At 40.7% G+C, this 16,513-nt stretch overlaps 1 protein-coding gene across 3 annotated transcripts in view; it reads left to right on the forward strand.

Moving 5' to 3' along the window:
• The window catches only part of LOC124555077 (talin-1), a 280,294-nt gene that overhangs the window by 136,011 nt on the left and 127,770 nt on the right, over window positions 1-16,513 (forward strand). The window lies entirely within an intron of this gene.

A 16,513-nucleotide genomic window follows, 5' to 3' on the forward strand; every position in this document is an offset into this window, starting at 1 on the left:
CTGAGGATATCGTCTCCATACCCATCTGTGAACCGTTCGGAATGACATGAAAGTTGTTAAGTCCGATAATGCTGATTTTTGTCCACAAAAACTGTCTGTTCTCACTGTACATGGCGTTTCGCTCATAAATGCGGTGGCGTTTCGCATTCCACTACCCTCTAAATATAAACGCTTCGACTGTCAGTCTCGATACTGAATTAAGAAACCTCGGCTCCATCGAACATGTCCCCAACCACAATGTTACTTCGGCCACTGTCTTCGGAAACTACGGTGTCGTGATGTTGATGGGACACATACCATGTGGCTCTACAAATAGAGGCCGTTTATCACGAAGACGATTGTTGATAATCTCGGTTTTTATTCTGCAGCTTGCTTTTTTTTCAATTTTACTGCTCTTGAGTTTCATTGTGCCACTTACTCCAACGCCTAATCATGATCTCGTTTGAATGACTTGTGTTGTAAGGAAGCTAATCCACTGTCGTAAAATTGTGATTTTTTTTTTTTACTTCCGTTTTAGTACAAAACTGTTGAGACCTCCGTGGTCAATTGTTGACTCATTTCCTGTTGGCTTTTGTATCGGAAGTGGACAGTGCCAGCCACTCGTGCTGGTGAAACGTCAGAAAAATCTTAAATCAAACGCCGATCTAAGATTTCGAGACAAAAACCAACAGGCTAGTTAGTTACATCACGTTGTGACTGACCAGATTCTGTACTACCCATTGCTCGCCGTGCTACAGGTGACATTAAATTACGTTACTGTGTTGCTTTACTCGCTTCGAAGTCCACAACAGCACAAAGCTTGGAAGATTCTTGAAGCGGCAGTTTGTAGATCAGTTCTCCACATGGTAGACGTGTTTCGTATATAGGCGACAGGAACGACCTCCTTTTCCTGTACCTTGTGCTGAGCTGTTGTACTCCAAACTTTCCACATTCTGCTAAGAATCTTAGGATGTGTTAAGATATCTTGACTGATCCTCTGTTTAGTTCGACCAGTATACCGGGTGACACTCTAAGAGTCTTCAGGCGCATTTCCTCTGATATTCCGGCAAATCTGCAATTTAGATTTTTCAGTGTGTCGCTGGTGTCGGCCCGAACAGATACTGCCCATCGCGTCTTTCATGCAACGCACAGCGTCGATTTTTAAAGCTAAATTTTACGTGCCCATTCAGTAGAGCGATCCCAAGTTAGTTAGTGCGAGAGTAGTTTTAACGATGAGTAATAACAGGGGCGATAAAATACGAATAGTAAACGGTACTCCTGCAGCGACTTACCGGCGCTGTGTCGGCGTAAAATTCCGCTTTTAAAAACCATTTCGTTTGAATCGGGAAACAAAGCGACCCTTTCTATCGCCTGAAGGTCATGATGAGCAATATTTGTGTGGGCTGACTCCAGCTACATATTGCAAAAACCAGATGGCAAATATCTGTCGAAACACCAGGGAAAATGCACCAGACGACTCTTAGGACGGACACACAGTACTCGTATATGCACACTGGCCAGCGTGGCAGATGTCGCTTGATTGTTGCAGCCATAGTCTGTGTTCCTGGTAGTTGTTATCTGTTTCTGTTGTCCTATAATGTATGAATACACCTTATAAATGGAAGAGATGTAAGTATTCAGCAATTTTTTGTTTCTTGCTAATTTTGCCCAGCACGTGCATTTTATGTGGCAGGTAAAATAAGACTTCCAACATTAGCTTGAAGGGAAATCGTCCACGGACCATATTAATAAACATATCACTACGGCCTGGATCGATAGGGATTATTTAGTTTGCATAACTTATGTGCAGCTTGTATGATTTGGGGGGGAAAAATCAGAATCATATGATTCTGAGTTTTAGGAACTAAGACTGGAATAATGTTGACTGTAAATTCGCAAGATAAGCTTAAGAATTTCAATAAGTCCATATTTGGGTCTAATCCTTATCCTTCGCCGTCACAGAAACGAAAAGAAAGAAAGAAATAAAGAAAAAAGAAAGAAGGAAGGGAGGGAGGGAGGAAGGAAGGAAGGAAGGTAGGTAGGTAGGTAGGTAAGGGTGTAGCGTCCCATCAGTACCGAGACGGAGAAAATGCTCAGCTAGGACAAGGACGGGACAGTAAATTCACCACGTCTTTTTCAAAGGCACCAGTCCGGCATTTGCCGTGATCGGTTTGGGGGAAACATTGAAAGCCTAAATCTGGCTGGAGGATGATTTGAACCCTGTTTCTCCCAAATGCCAAACCAACTCAATAGCTCGTATGAGGAGGAGTGCTCAAAATTACTGTTCCTACGGGCCATAATGTCTTCACTTTGGTGTGTCTATTGAGACAGCAGAATGGAGGGAACTAGGTGTATAAAAAATTCAGTGGACCACGTCATCACGGGAAGAGAGACAACTTGAGCATGACAGTGCCTAACCGTACTACAGGCATGGAATGTCCGGATTTCGTGATTTAGTTGTGTCTGCTGCGCAGAGGGCTATATATAAGTGTTTTGGATGATGCTCTTGTCTCTGAACAGTCGACTCCTCAAACTATAATGGGCGTATGAATGTGAACAGGAACGCTTCTTACCTACACAGTATAACCACGGCAACGGATTTGGTGGTACCGTGCATTGCGTTCCAACATGCTCTTGGAATAGCACCAAGCCTGTTATAAATATCACTAGCCTCCGAACTATCATGACTTGTCTGTATTATTATTAACAGCACCTGCTGCTGCCTCCAGGAGCTCCAGAGCTAGGCACTCTTTCGATCCCTTCCTGTTTCAATCGTTTAATAACAGTTATTAACCATATTTTGAACGGAAAACAGCGGTTGCTGCTTCTTCGCTTCTTGACCTGTGGATATGCAATTCAGGTCCCCGTCTTGCCATCCAGATTTACGTTTTCTATGTTGTTGTTGTTGTTTTCAGTTCGAAGACTGGTGTGATGCAGTTTTCCACGCTTGTGTGTCCTGCGCAAACCTCATCATCTCGGCGTAACTACCGCAACCTATATCCATTTGAACCTGCTTACTCTAACCGAGCCTTGGTCTCCCTATACAATTTATGTCCCCCACCATTACCAGTTAATTATTCTTTGATCCCTCAAGATTTGCTCTGTCTGCTGATCCCTTCTTTTGGTCAAGCTGTGCCTTACATTTCTTGTTTCTACAACTCGATTCTGTTGCTCCTCAATAGTTAACAGATCTACCCATATGGTCTTCAGCAATCTTCTGTAGCACCACATGTTAAAAGGTTCTACTTTTCTTATCTCAATTGTTTATCATCCACATTTCATTTCCGTACCAGGCTAAATTACAGGCAAATACCTTCAATAAATACTTCCTAACATTTACATTTATATTCAATGTTAAAAAAACTCGACGGTTTCCCTAAATCGCTGAAGGTAACGGTCGCGATGGTTCCTTTGAGAGGACACGACCGATTTCCTTCCGAATCCTTTCGTAATCCGTACTTGAGCTCCGTCTCTGATGTTCTGGCCGTCGAGGGGACGTTAAACACTAGACTTCTTGTCTTCCTTCCTTTACCCAAGCAGGACTCTCCATGTATCGCCACATTTAAATCTTTTAACTCGAGGCAGTAATGGTCGCCCTACACCGCGTAGCACGGCGACGTTTAGTATTCGTGACCAAAGATTCAGGTCGAAACATTGTGGTTGGCGGTTCCCAGGGAACTCATCCACCATTTCCGGCAAACGCTGATTTTCGTGTCGAAGATGTAAATCTAGTGTGGCTTGGTGACTGCGCGAATAAGTTTCTCGTTAAAAATACAAAGGCTCCTACTTCGATCCCCACGATTTTATGAAGTTTTGTTCGTTTCTGATAGTGGTTTTTAATGCAAAAAAGTAAAGTTGTACTCCAGTAGTCCCACGCCTAGAAAAGCACTGTAGTATTCTGACTTTGGCATTTATTGCAACTTTCTTTAATGTAGTTACACTGTGTTGTACCGTGTGCTGCATTCATCATTCCCTTCTTCATGAATATCTCCACTGATACTTGGGTAGCGTCGTTGGCTGCAGTTACACAGAGGGTAAACACGGGATGGTTAACGATGTGGTAATAGAACCAAGCGTAGGAAAGGATATATTATAAGAACAATAATCACATAGTGATGCGATTTTTTCGTCAATTCGTGATTTATGCAGCGTACTGCTGTATCTTAACAATAATAAACATAAACTTACCATAGCCATTAGTCTGCAAAATGGATCAATATACACTTTCCTCATGTCTAAGATGTTTGCACTTTGCCAAGTACCAGCATTCTTTCTGGAATGCCCTGACATCGTGTTTGCTCTATTGTAGTGAAATGTTGTTGCGAATAGTGCAGATAGGCTGGTTTTTCATACTTCAACACACTGTTGTCATCGTATTGCGTTACTCTCCCCCAACCTCCTATTGTTCCTTTGGTGGATATTTTAGTGATGATTGATGCATGGGTTTTACAGCTCTAAAAATTGTGACGTGTGCTTTGTAAAACTGGAAATCAAGTCACAGCTATCATTTATTTAGGTTACACCAAATCGTCAGAGCGACGACAGCCTTCGGCTGACTAATAATTTTTGCAACTGCTGAATGAACTGAAAGTAAATCAAGCGTCCAGTGAACTCCCTGCATTTTCTTATTTTCCTCTAAGGTTTACTGTTCATAATTTTCTGTTCTTTCGGCAAGAAATATCGTCGTAACTTTCACGTCACTTTCAGTGATTTATGTTTCCATCCATTTTTCTTAAGATTCGGAAGACTATTGCATGTTCTTCGTGGCTGCGAAATACCACGAGGAAAATCCTGTTTGATTTTTTTGGTTGATTTTTCTTTCTTCTTGTACCGAATGAAATAATGCAGAACTGTGGAAGCCGTTAATACTAGCTTACACAGTTTGTCAAGTAATGAAATACGTGTACATTGAAATAATCCAGGTCAGCAAGAACGTCTTACGCCAGGGTTATATAGCTAAAATCGATGTCATCTCGAAACCATTCGATGCGATCGGTTTTGCGAAGTTTCAAAAATGGTTCTAATGGCTCTGAGCACTATGGGACTTAACATCTGTGGTCATCAGTCCCCTAGAACTTAGAACTACTTAAACCTAACTAACCTAAGGACATCACACACATCCATGCCCGAGGCAGGATTCGAACCTGCGAAGTTTCCATATTATTGTTAGACGTATGGAATTGTCATACACTCATCATTAACAGTTAAGGCATAAAAAGCTCATTTTGACACTATACTTGTATTTCAAGATTTTGAAAATGCATGGCTGATATAATTTAGGGAAACAGTGAATGTTATTCTCATAGTTACTGTTAGAATTTGTGTATTCACATCACCGATTTCGATATTTCAATTATCATTCTCAAAGGTTTTGTGGATCATTTTGTCATATAACAGATTTAGACGTCAAAGCGACACGGTATAAAGGGAAGTGAGTTTGTATCTTACGACATCTATTACATTGCAAGGAATTATATCTCCATAGTTCCATGCAGTGTACATGCGAAGCACCTAAACTCTCATATGCTATCTTGCGATGTGCCTGATTGAAACACAGAAAAACCACCTCCACGCCACAAATTCTCTATCAGTAATGCAAAGGAAGTTTTTCATCTAGCAGCAGTAGTAGTAGTAGCAGCAGCAGCAGCAGCTGGAAACTATGTAATACGGAGATCTATGTTTAAAAATAAGAATTTTTGGAAGTAATGAGCTACGATAGTTGCTGTGATTATTTGCACAATATGAACAGCACCTCTCAAGGAACGCACTGTCAGCTTGCACGTTGACAAAAATTCCGCATCATCTGCGAAAAGTCCGTGATTACAACTAATACCATGCGCGAAGTCATTAATGCGCCTTCACATTTCCCCGCGACGTACAAGAACCGAGGATTCACTGGTAATGTATGGTCCAAGATTGGAGCAAATTCACCTCAAATTCTGTATACAACATGCAAGGGACAGCGGCCTCGGCATGAAAATTTCAAGTTTTTTTTTTTTTTTTTTTTTTTTTTTTTTGTGAAGTTCTCTATTACTTCTGCAGATTAGTTGGTGACGAATAGAAGGTCCCAATTACAACTTTTATCACGTTCGTGATTCTTATTCTTCCCCAAACCAAGCAGTTTCAGTTGCTGCTTTAGACGATGTAGACTATACTCCCTTCCGCCTGCCGCGCGGCTATAAGCGCCATGTCACGAATTGCGCTCCGCCACCACCCCCCGCCCCTCCCCCTCCACCGGAGGTTCGAGTCCACCTTCGGGCGTGTGTGTGTGTGTGTGTGTGTGTGTGTGTGTGTGTGTGTGTGTGTGTGTGTGTGCGCGCGCGCGCGTTTTGCCCTTAGCATAAGTTAGTTCCAGTAGTGTGTACGTATAGGGACCGATGACCGCACCAGTTTGGTCACTTAGGAATTCACACACTTCCTCCCATTCCATTAATGGTAAACAGGCTTGACCTGAAGATCTCATTGCTGACAATTTTTGGTGTTACCCAACTCTTGATACCGAATGCTACGTGAGCTTGGGAGCTTTCAGTAATGCTTCAGAACTCTGTGGACTTTTTCAGCACGTTCTCCTACATTTATTGATGGTATTTCTTGCGTTACAATGTGTTTTGAAACCCTCTGCAGCAGCGTTTATACTAATGGGACGAACAATCAGCTAACCTAAACCATGTGTTAGTGAGTGATACCACATTTCTGTGCCATCTTAACTAGTCGAAGAAATGTTACCCACGAGGAAAAAGTAGATAATTGTGTCTTTTGATCGGAGGAACGGCAAAAGTATCGTGAAGTCAGATTGACTTATTAATGACAATGGATAATGAAGAAATAAATACGTGAAGGCAAATGGGTGTAGGACTCCGGGGGTGGCGTAGCATTTGGCGGGACGTCGCGCGCGGGCGCCGTCTGGTCGCGTCTGGTAGCGTCGCGGCGCGGAGGGCGCCAGCTTCCCCATCCCCCGTTGCGAAAGCCCATTGGCCGCCGCGCGGGCGCCTGCGCCCCTATTGGCCAGCACAACCCCTTATTGCGGGGCGCGCCGCTCCGATCCGCTCAGACCGGCCGCCGCAGTCGCCATGGCGAGGTAAGTGCGCCCAGTCGCCGGCTCGCTGCGCGCTCCGACACATCCCGCGGATAATTTATTTTTTCCCGGGCGGACTTGTGTAAGGCCACCCTACCGTGTCGCTCCCCTGCGGTCGTATCGCCAGCTCAGTAGCGCTCCCTGTTCGTCGATAGGCAGCAGTTTTGTTGGTTTCGTGAGTCAGTCACTAAGCCGCACTGTTCTTTAGCGAAAGCGGGACACCACGTCGGAGGGAATTTTATTTTTCCTATCAGTCGGTGATACTATGTAACGTCATTCACATCCCACTTTTTGTTTATTCGGTGTCAGCACTCTCGGGCTTTGCGTCTCCAGGACTCATCGTGCTTTACGCGTTCCTAGAAAAAACTCTTCATGTTCGTAGGTGCTACTCAGCCTGGCAAACAGTCTTTAGGTTTTCGGGCGAATCTCTCGCAGGGAACATCAGTCTGCGAGTTGTCGCATAGTTTTCAATTGTGAAATAGGTGTTGTCATTTAATTTTCGTCTCTAAATTCAATAGTACATGTAACAGTTCCCTTCAGATGGTGTTATTTGAAATCTTATTTTGTTTGCGTTAATTGGCTGCCGATTTACAAACAGAGATAGCAGAAACCTTCCAGTATTTTAAGAACTGCGTTTTTGTTAATGCTTCCATCGCTGTTGGCTAGTCAAACAACATAACTGAAATATCATGTGTCGGCACTGCTTCGTAGAATACTAATGCCTGTAGTGCGTAGACAGCTGCCCGTATATAGGTCTAAAAGAGAAAATTTAAGCTGAGATATCGAGGCAACTCCCGAACTTTCAGGTTTCATCAGCAGGGTTAATTATAAGTGGATAAAGAATAGAAACGGTACGGTAGGGGTGCCGCGCGGGGAATGGATGACTGGAGCTGTTGCACGTTTCTGCTACACTGGTGTTCGCGCCACAGGCTCCGCTCCGGGAGGCGGGTACCAATGGTAAGTCTGCCGTCGTCGCTTAGCAGCTGGCTCTTCCTCCCGCGCTTCCCCATTCCGATGCTTTCTGACTCTAGCGTTGCTCCTTCTCGAATTTCCTCGCGCGTGGCATCTACAAGTAAAGATCTCGCTTCCTCCGTCAAACTGCTACTTAAAGGGAGGGAAATGTTTGGGACGGAAGTATCTGTTCAGTATTAGATCTGTTAATGAATGTATACTCTTAAAGTAATGGATGGAACTCTGTCGGCTCGTAGCATTTTTGAGTTGTGATTTGTTGGCTTTAAGGATCAGGTAGGTTCTGAGGGATCGGAAGCAGGTTTTACGTCGCAGATACGGTTCTGCATTTCAGTGACGTTTGTGCATTGCGTATACATGGTTGCTACTAATAATCACCTAGAGAGATTTATTTTGCTTTAAAAAGAGCGTCTAATTTTTATCCAGGATGATGATGTGCGACCCCGGATATATTCGCGTCTTTGAGTTTGTCTTCCTGTTTTGCATTTAGTTGATCATGGTTTAGGAGATGCAGAAATATGAAGAAAGTCAGCATTTCCTGACCATCGGATCTTGAAAAAGTTTGATGCTTGTACGACATGCAGATTGTGCAGTGACTTTGATAGTATTTATAGACCTATGCTCGACTAGGTATGCTATAATACTGTTTTTTCATTAGCTGCGGAGCTACTGAAGTATTCGGTAAATTGGTTTTTGTATTCACGATTTGTATCCTACCACTTCGGCGGGAATCATAGCTGTTAAGTGATTTAAGAAGTTTCTAGGAGAATGCGAGAATAATAGGTTTTTGCAGGTACGTCCTCTGTACTGCTAACAAATTTTCTCCTTTGTTGATTTTAGGATAGATTCTTATTAAAAACAGAAATTTTATGTAAGTGTACTTGCAGCCGCATTGCTTCGCACACATTTGTATACCTTAATTTAATATCGGCACGCCGCTCTCTTAAGTCATTTTACACTTGACACCAGCTTACCATCTGCTTGAATAGTTTCCTAACTTGACAGGCACTGTACATTGACGCTCGGTTGCGGTTGTCTGCCAGTCTGTCTGATTGTAAATGAGGATTAAAACAAATAAAAAAATATTATTTAAATATTCTTGTGGTCTACCCCCTAACGAGAAAAATATGCTGGTGCCTTCAGATAAAGTTTAAACATTAAAACGTTGGGCATTTGTACGTAAAGGAAGTACTTTGTTATGAACACTCAGTTACTAGTCGCATCGTGCCAAAAATATGTTAGATGTAAGAGTGGTGATCGAACCTGTGGGGCAGTATTGGAATGCTCTAGTCTCTTACTTCCCGACGTTACCGTCTCAAATAACATCGTTGATGAACGTTAGAAGTAGATAACGCCTGTGATCGCGTTCTGAAGGCGTCTGCTAATTGTTATTCTGCCTCTGCCGTAGATGGAGTGCACGAGGCACCGTGCTCTTCTGAGGACTTGGGAAAGAGCGGAGCTGATGGAACGGGCGCGCTGCCCGTATTAAAAAGAAGCTCTGTGCCCAGCACTCGGCCGCCGAGTCACTTGTCACTCTGCCCACGCAAACATGTTTCATTAACTCCCAAAAAACACCATCACATATAAATACATGATTAGCAAAGTTAGCGGCAGATCCATGTTACGAAACACGCTGGAGTGCTGTAAAAGCTGCGTCAAAGTTTTAAAACATACGTTTGATAGTGCATTGCAACAAATCGAAAACGATAACTGTCGAGCCGAAGCATATCGAATAATTTTCTTTCATCACACTGGTTTAGTTTGATGCATAAATTGCAGTATATTCACGTATTGGTTCTGCAGCATTTCGTTAGCCAGACCTCGGAGCTATTGCAATGGTGGTCGCAGTAACGCATCTGTAACCAGCTCCAAGAGAAAAAACTCGCCACCTGTAGAGCTGGAGTGCCATCTTAGCAACCGTTTTTTCCGCCGGTGGTGATATTAAAATTTAAGGAAGCATCTCGCTTTCAATGGTGACACGGGACTTCGTTTACGAAGTCTAACATTTTATTTTCTTATTTATTTATTTATTTATTTATTTTTTTTTTTTTTTGCGGAAAAATAATTTTGTGCCTTAGTGATGTCTCGCAGTGACGGAAGAAGTGTTGTCGAAGTGGTACGAGAACCTTTCCGCGATATTGAAAGCGACGTTTTCCAAAAATTTTCATCGCTAAGCTTCCATGGCTACATTATTAACGAAAAAGTTATACTGTACTTTAAATATGAAATGAAAGTGATATTTTCAGTGGTTGATCGCAATCATTTTGAACAAATGTTGTCGATGCTTCTGGTCGATCCTCGAACGACTATCTCCTATGATTCATTCTTCTGCAGTGACAGTTGGCGTCTTGTTATGGCCGGAGATTCGTTGAGATCCTGATTAATGTCCACTATATCGAACTTGTTAAGAGTTGGGAATTTTATTAGGACATTTCGCCGTCAGCAGGTAGAGTCTACATTTCATTCCGTGTCAGATTATAGCCTGGAATTGTGAAGGCTGACATATCTACTGCAGGCTTGTGATGCTTTCGTTTTTTTTAATGAACAGCAATTGTAAATAAACATTTTTATCAGACAGTTCAAAAATGTTTCGCGTTAAGCATGGTGAGTCTGTTGGAAGTACGATGCAAGTTTCTTTTTTTATTATTACGCTACGAACAGTAATACGAAAACTGCTGCAATGTTGAAATGTATTGGGTCTTCTGATAGCTTTCGCACATCTATGCATGTGGGAGGAAGTAAGTTTCTCTGATCAGCTTGTTTGCATATTCGTCAACTCGAAGGGTGATATGAACACCACACAATGTTGTACTTTGTTAGATGTATGCTGTTGCCTTCCTCTGCTCTGTCCAGCCAGTTACAGTGGGACACACAGTTTAATATGGAATCCAAACCAAGCCACACCCAGAACAAAAAATTAAAACCGCATAGTCGTTTTAAGGATTAAAAACATTCGAAATAAAAGCCTTTGATTAAAATTTTTTGTGGGACTTGCAGAAATAACACAAAAATAACAAGATCTCTTGTCAGTTACTCAGTAAGAGTGACTTAACTCCTCTTATCTTTCAAAGGAAAATATGATGCTGAAACCTGTTCAAATAATTAAACAGTTATTAGTCTGTGGCTGGAAACATCAGGTTCTGGGAATGACATTTGAATGTATCTACAGAAGACTACACATGTTTATAGATTGATATTAGGAGTACATCTGTTGATCAGCTAGGACAAACTGACATTCTGTGTGGACAGAAGAAGTTGATCTTAGCTGTCTGATAGACTGGAACAGGTCTGTAAAATGAATAGAGAGGAGCACTTCATTAGGTAGACAGTTGGGATGAAAAATGCTTTGCTTAAAGATAAGATGTTTAACTTACCAGAAAGTGTAGTATGCTGTTCCTTGCATCTTTCTTAAGCAGAGCATGTATGTATGGTATCTTATTATACGAAGCTGTATTGTTTACAAGAGAATGCATTATGTATGTTAGATTTCCATAATTGCAAGAAAGGAAAATATTATAGTACAGCAGTTTACTTTGGAGTCTGAGGTTGGTCCTCACATGATTGCTTTGCACTTCAGGTACCAAAGACACTCTTCACAGCCAAAAAATGTGATCTGTTTATGTCATTGGTAGGATGATATGTGAATAAATAGTGTAGGTATATATTCAGTATTACTGGTATGCTTCTGCTAAGTGTGATATTTCCTAAAAGTACAAAGTTATGTCCTATTACATGACTAATTATGCAAATTCAATTATTGATTAATGCAACAATTAGGGTCTATCAAATGTGTCTTATTATAATTTTAGTGCAGTTTTGGTAAGGTTGGCAAGTATTTTTATGATGCTTAGTATGTAATAAATATTTGTAATGGTAATTCACACTGAAAACTCGTTCTTGTGGATATAATATTGGGCGGTGGTAGTGATTAGATTCTGTTTTCTGTAGCTTACACAATTCTTACAAAGTATTTAAAACTGCAGCAATCAACTGATATGATGTACATAATTTCACACTAGGGGTAACACTCCATTTGACATGTAAGCAACTGTGAATAGAAATGATATTTACAATCATTTTGGCATTTCTTAGCAGTAGGAAACAAGGAGTTGTTTGTTGAAATGTATATTGACAGTTACTGAAAAAGACCACAGTTACGACAAACATAGAATTTCTCAAAAACGTCTTTGCAATCAAGGTTTCCAGTGATTTTAGTAGGATAATTAAAATGTTTGGGGTGTGGCCCTTTAATGAAGGGGAACCATTTTTTTTCTGGGTGTCATTATACATGAGTGGGACTGTGATTTCTCAAATTTCATCACTGGGAATACAACAGTAAACAGTAACAAAAAACAAAACATAAAAATGGTACCGATGTCACTGCCATTATTTTGTAATATCAGTACTGCAGTAAGATCTTACCAAAATCCTGCAGTTTTTTATCATAGCAGAAGTCAGTGCAGCCCATTATTTTTTCATGTTTTACTGGTTAATTAATTAGTGTTTGAAATGATATCTGAATGTTAAATACTTCTGCAGTTGATCCATTATAGTTGCTGGGATCTCACTCGAAATCATTAGGAACACAACACTGTGCATTTAGTAGGCGGAAGTAGATGAAACAGAAATGAAGTGTAACAAAGGAAATGGGTCCCAAAAAACTCTACTCTTGAAAGGTCATTTGGACGTTGAAATATCAGGGATTCTCACAACATAACTGCTCTCTCTCTCTCTCTCTCTCTCTCTCTCTCTCTCTCTCTCTCTCCCCCCTCCCTCTCCCCCCCCCCCCTCGCTCCCTAACCCCCTCCCTCACCCCCTCCTTTTTTTATACATCATTTAGAGTTGAATTGTCACCACAGTAGATAATGATATATTATTGCTAGAGAAGAAAATTCTTTCTGATGGTGTGCAAATTTATTTATTTAAGGCCTTTGCTTACAGCTACTGATTGGAGAATTGTACCGGAATTCATTGTTGTCATATAATGTCCTGTCATGAACAAAAGTCACTTACATCGCAACCAGCACAGAAACCAAGTCACCTGTGAAGAGGCTTGTGATTCTCACAAGATGTACATAAGTTTGGGAATTTTGTTCATGTATATTTATTTATAGAGGTACATTTGAGTCAGTTCCATTCTCAACTACTAAAACACAATATGTGTATGTAAAAATCAACAGAAGACCATAATGTTACACATAATCCTGAATATATAAAATGTTCAGCACCTGCAATAACAGCTTCTACATGTTATGAGAGATGTTTATTGTGTTCTGGAGCTGTTGCCTGTCAGGTTACTTTTATTCAAGTCCACATTTTGCCACTTGACTTGGTGCCGCAAGGGGACCTATTGAAAATATATTCTAATTTAAATATGTCCCAGGAATATTTCATAACACGTCACAAAAAAAGTGACATGATAAATGACGCATAGAAGTAGCAGAATAGCTCTGGAGAAATTACTGTTGTTCTGGTCAAAAACTCATTGTAATAGCAGCAGAAATGTTGATTTTGCACTGTTGTTTGACATGGCAATACAGTTGTTATAATTTTGTTCAAGTTTGTTTCACCAATGAAGAACAATTCTGAATCTAAACTGTCTTCACAGCTAGCCTTATTCATTTAATTTTGCATTCATGGGAAAGCTTACAGGAAGCTTCCCCTGGTATAAGGTAGATCAGTACTGTGATGATCTGTGATGAAAGCTACAGACTTTATAAATTAATTATCCCTGGAATCACATATTTTGTGTAGTAGCTAAAGGTGTTTAAGTGTTTATTGAGATAGACAAATCTGCTAACTAGCCAGAGAACTTTTGCTAGTAAATTTGGAACTACACCATAAATTGATTTACGTTGGTAAAAGCCATCCATTTTCAAATACTGTATGTAACTTACATGCAAAACTAAGTACTATCCAATTTGTAGATCTTATGAAATTCTTAGACAGTTAGAATATTGTACTCAACACAAATAAGGCATGCCAAATAATAAAATCTGACAGTTATTGGATATTATGTTTTTCTCGGTGACTATTGTGAAGCTGCATTTACAGATATCTTTTAAATGTGTATGTTGTTGTTGTTGTTGTTGTTGTTGTTGTTGTGGTCTTCAGTCCTGAGACTGGCAGCTCTCCATGCTACTCTATCCCGTGCAAGCCTCTTCATCTCCCAGTATTTACTGCAACCTACATCCTTCTGAATCTGCTTAGTGTATTCATCTCTTGGTCGCCCTCTACGATTTTTACCCTCCACGCTGCCCTCCAATGCTAAATTTGTGATCCCTTGATGCCTCAGAACATGTCCTACCAACCGGTCCCTTCTTCTTGTCAAGTTGTGCCACAATCTCCTCTTCTCCCCAATCCTATTCAATACCTCCTCATTAGTTATGTGATCTACCCATCTAATCTTCAGCATTCTTGTGTAGCACCACATTTCGAAAGCTTCTATTCTCTTCTTGTCCAAACTATTTATCATCCATGTTTCACTTCCATACATGGCTACACTCCATACAAACACTTTCCGAAACGACTTCCTGACACTTAAATCTATACTCGATGTTAACAAATTTCTCTTCTTCAGAAACGCTTTCCTTGCCATTGCCAGTCTACATCTTATATCCTCTCTACTTTGACCATCATCAGTTATTTTGCTCCCCAAATAGCAAAACTCCTTTACTACTTTAAGTGTCTCATTTCCTAATCTAATTCCCTCAGCATCACCCGACTTGATTCGACAGCATTCCATTATCCTCGTTTTGCTTTTGTTGAGGTTCATCTTATATCCTCCTTTCAAGACACTGTCCATTCCGTTCAGCTGCTCTTCCAAGTCCTTTGCTGTCTCTGACAGAATTACAATGTCATTGGCGAACCTCAAAGTTTTTATTTCTTCTCCATGGATTTTAATACCTACTCCGAATTTTTCTTTTGTTTCCTTTACTGCTTGCTCAATATACAGATTGAATAACATCGGGGACAGGCTACAACCCTGTCTCACTCCCTTCCCAACCGCTGCTTCCCTTTCATGCCCCCTCGACTCTTATAACTGCCATCTGGTTTCTGTACAAATTGTAAATAGCCTTTTGCTCCCTGTATTTTACCCCTGCCACCTTCAGGATTTGAAAAAGAGTATTCCAGTCAACATTGTCAAAAGCTTTCTCTAAGTCTACAAATGCTAGAAACGTAGGTTTGCCTTTCCTTAATCTATTTTCTAAGATAAGTCATAGGGTCAGTATTGCCTCACGCGTTCCAACATTTCTACAGAAACCAAACTGATCTTCTCCGAGGTCGGCCTCTACCAGTTTTTCTATTCGTCTGTAAAGAATTCGCGTTAGTATTTCGCAGCTGTGACTTATTAAGCTGATAGTTCGGTAATTTTCACATCTGTCAACACATGCTTTCTTTGGGATTCGAATTATTATATTCTTCTTGAAGTCTGAGGGTATTTCTCCTTAAATGTGTATATGCTGCCTCTAATGAGTTTTGTTCAGCTTATACTTTTCCAGGTAAACATTGTTTTCTCATATGTTATTTTTTTTTGTTGTTTGCCATGGCCTCTTTGTATCTAGTTAGTAGGGTTTGTAGTTTCTCTGTAATAACTGTAAGACGTGAACACAGTGCTAATTGGTAGGTTCTTGGATGACTAATTTACCATTAAGTAGCAGATCATTTGGCATGTCGTTTGAGTCTATCATTCTTGATGTTGAATGCTTTCAGTTCCCTACATCATATTCAGAACTGTGTAATAAGAATTGTCGTACCATCTTCTTTGACTACTGGTCCTCCACATGTACCTGACAGATTCTCATGAGAACACTGTCACTTCTCATCCATAGATTCTCATTTAATTTGCCCAAGCACCTGTGTAAGACTTTCATATAGGCCATACTCAATAAGGACTCCAAATGCTGGAACAGTGTTCTACAGTTGGTCAGTCTACCATCTTTTACGATGCATTTTCCTTTCCTGTTACGATACTTTCCTCTAGACAACCGTGTGGTACAGTGCCTAGTGCCATTCAGATATCTAGAAAGATGGGGTTGTACCTGTTCACTGGCATCTACTGACTTTTAGATATTGTATATGAATAAAGCAAGCTGTGTAAAATGTAAACTTTTGCAACTGGAAATGTCTCAATTAATAAAATGTTCTGGGTTATTATGCCGTTGTCAAATGGATTTCACCTTAAAACCCAATGTTTTGTCCGTATCTGTGGAGGACACTTTCAAGGGGGATTGTAGCTTCTTTGAATGTCCCATTCACACATTAGCAAGCCATGGTGTGAATTAGACATTCAAAGAAGCTGTGATGCCCTTTGAAAATGTCCTCCACAGATGGGCATGAAATATTGGGTTTTCAGGTGAAATCCATTCAACCACAGGATAATAGCCCTAACATTTTATTAATTGAAAGCAAGCTGTGTTTCCCAGGTTTTTTTTTTCCCCTCCCCCTGTTTGAGCTTGGAATATGCTCTATAATTCTGCAACAGACAGA

The sequence above is a fragment of the Schistocerca americana genome, chromosome X (genome assembly GCF_021461395.2).
Source record: "Schistocerca americana isolate TAMUIC-IGC-003095 chromosome X, iqSchAmer2.1, whole genome shotgun sequence".
NCBI classification, from domain to species: Eukaryota; Metazoa; Arthropoda; class Insecta; order Orthoptera; family Acrididae; genus Schistocerca; species Schistocerca americana.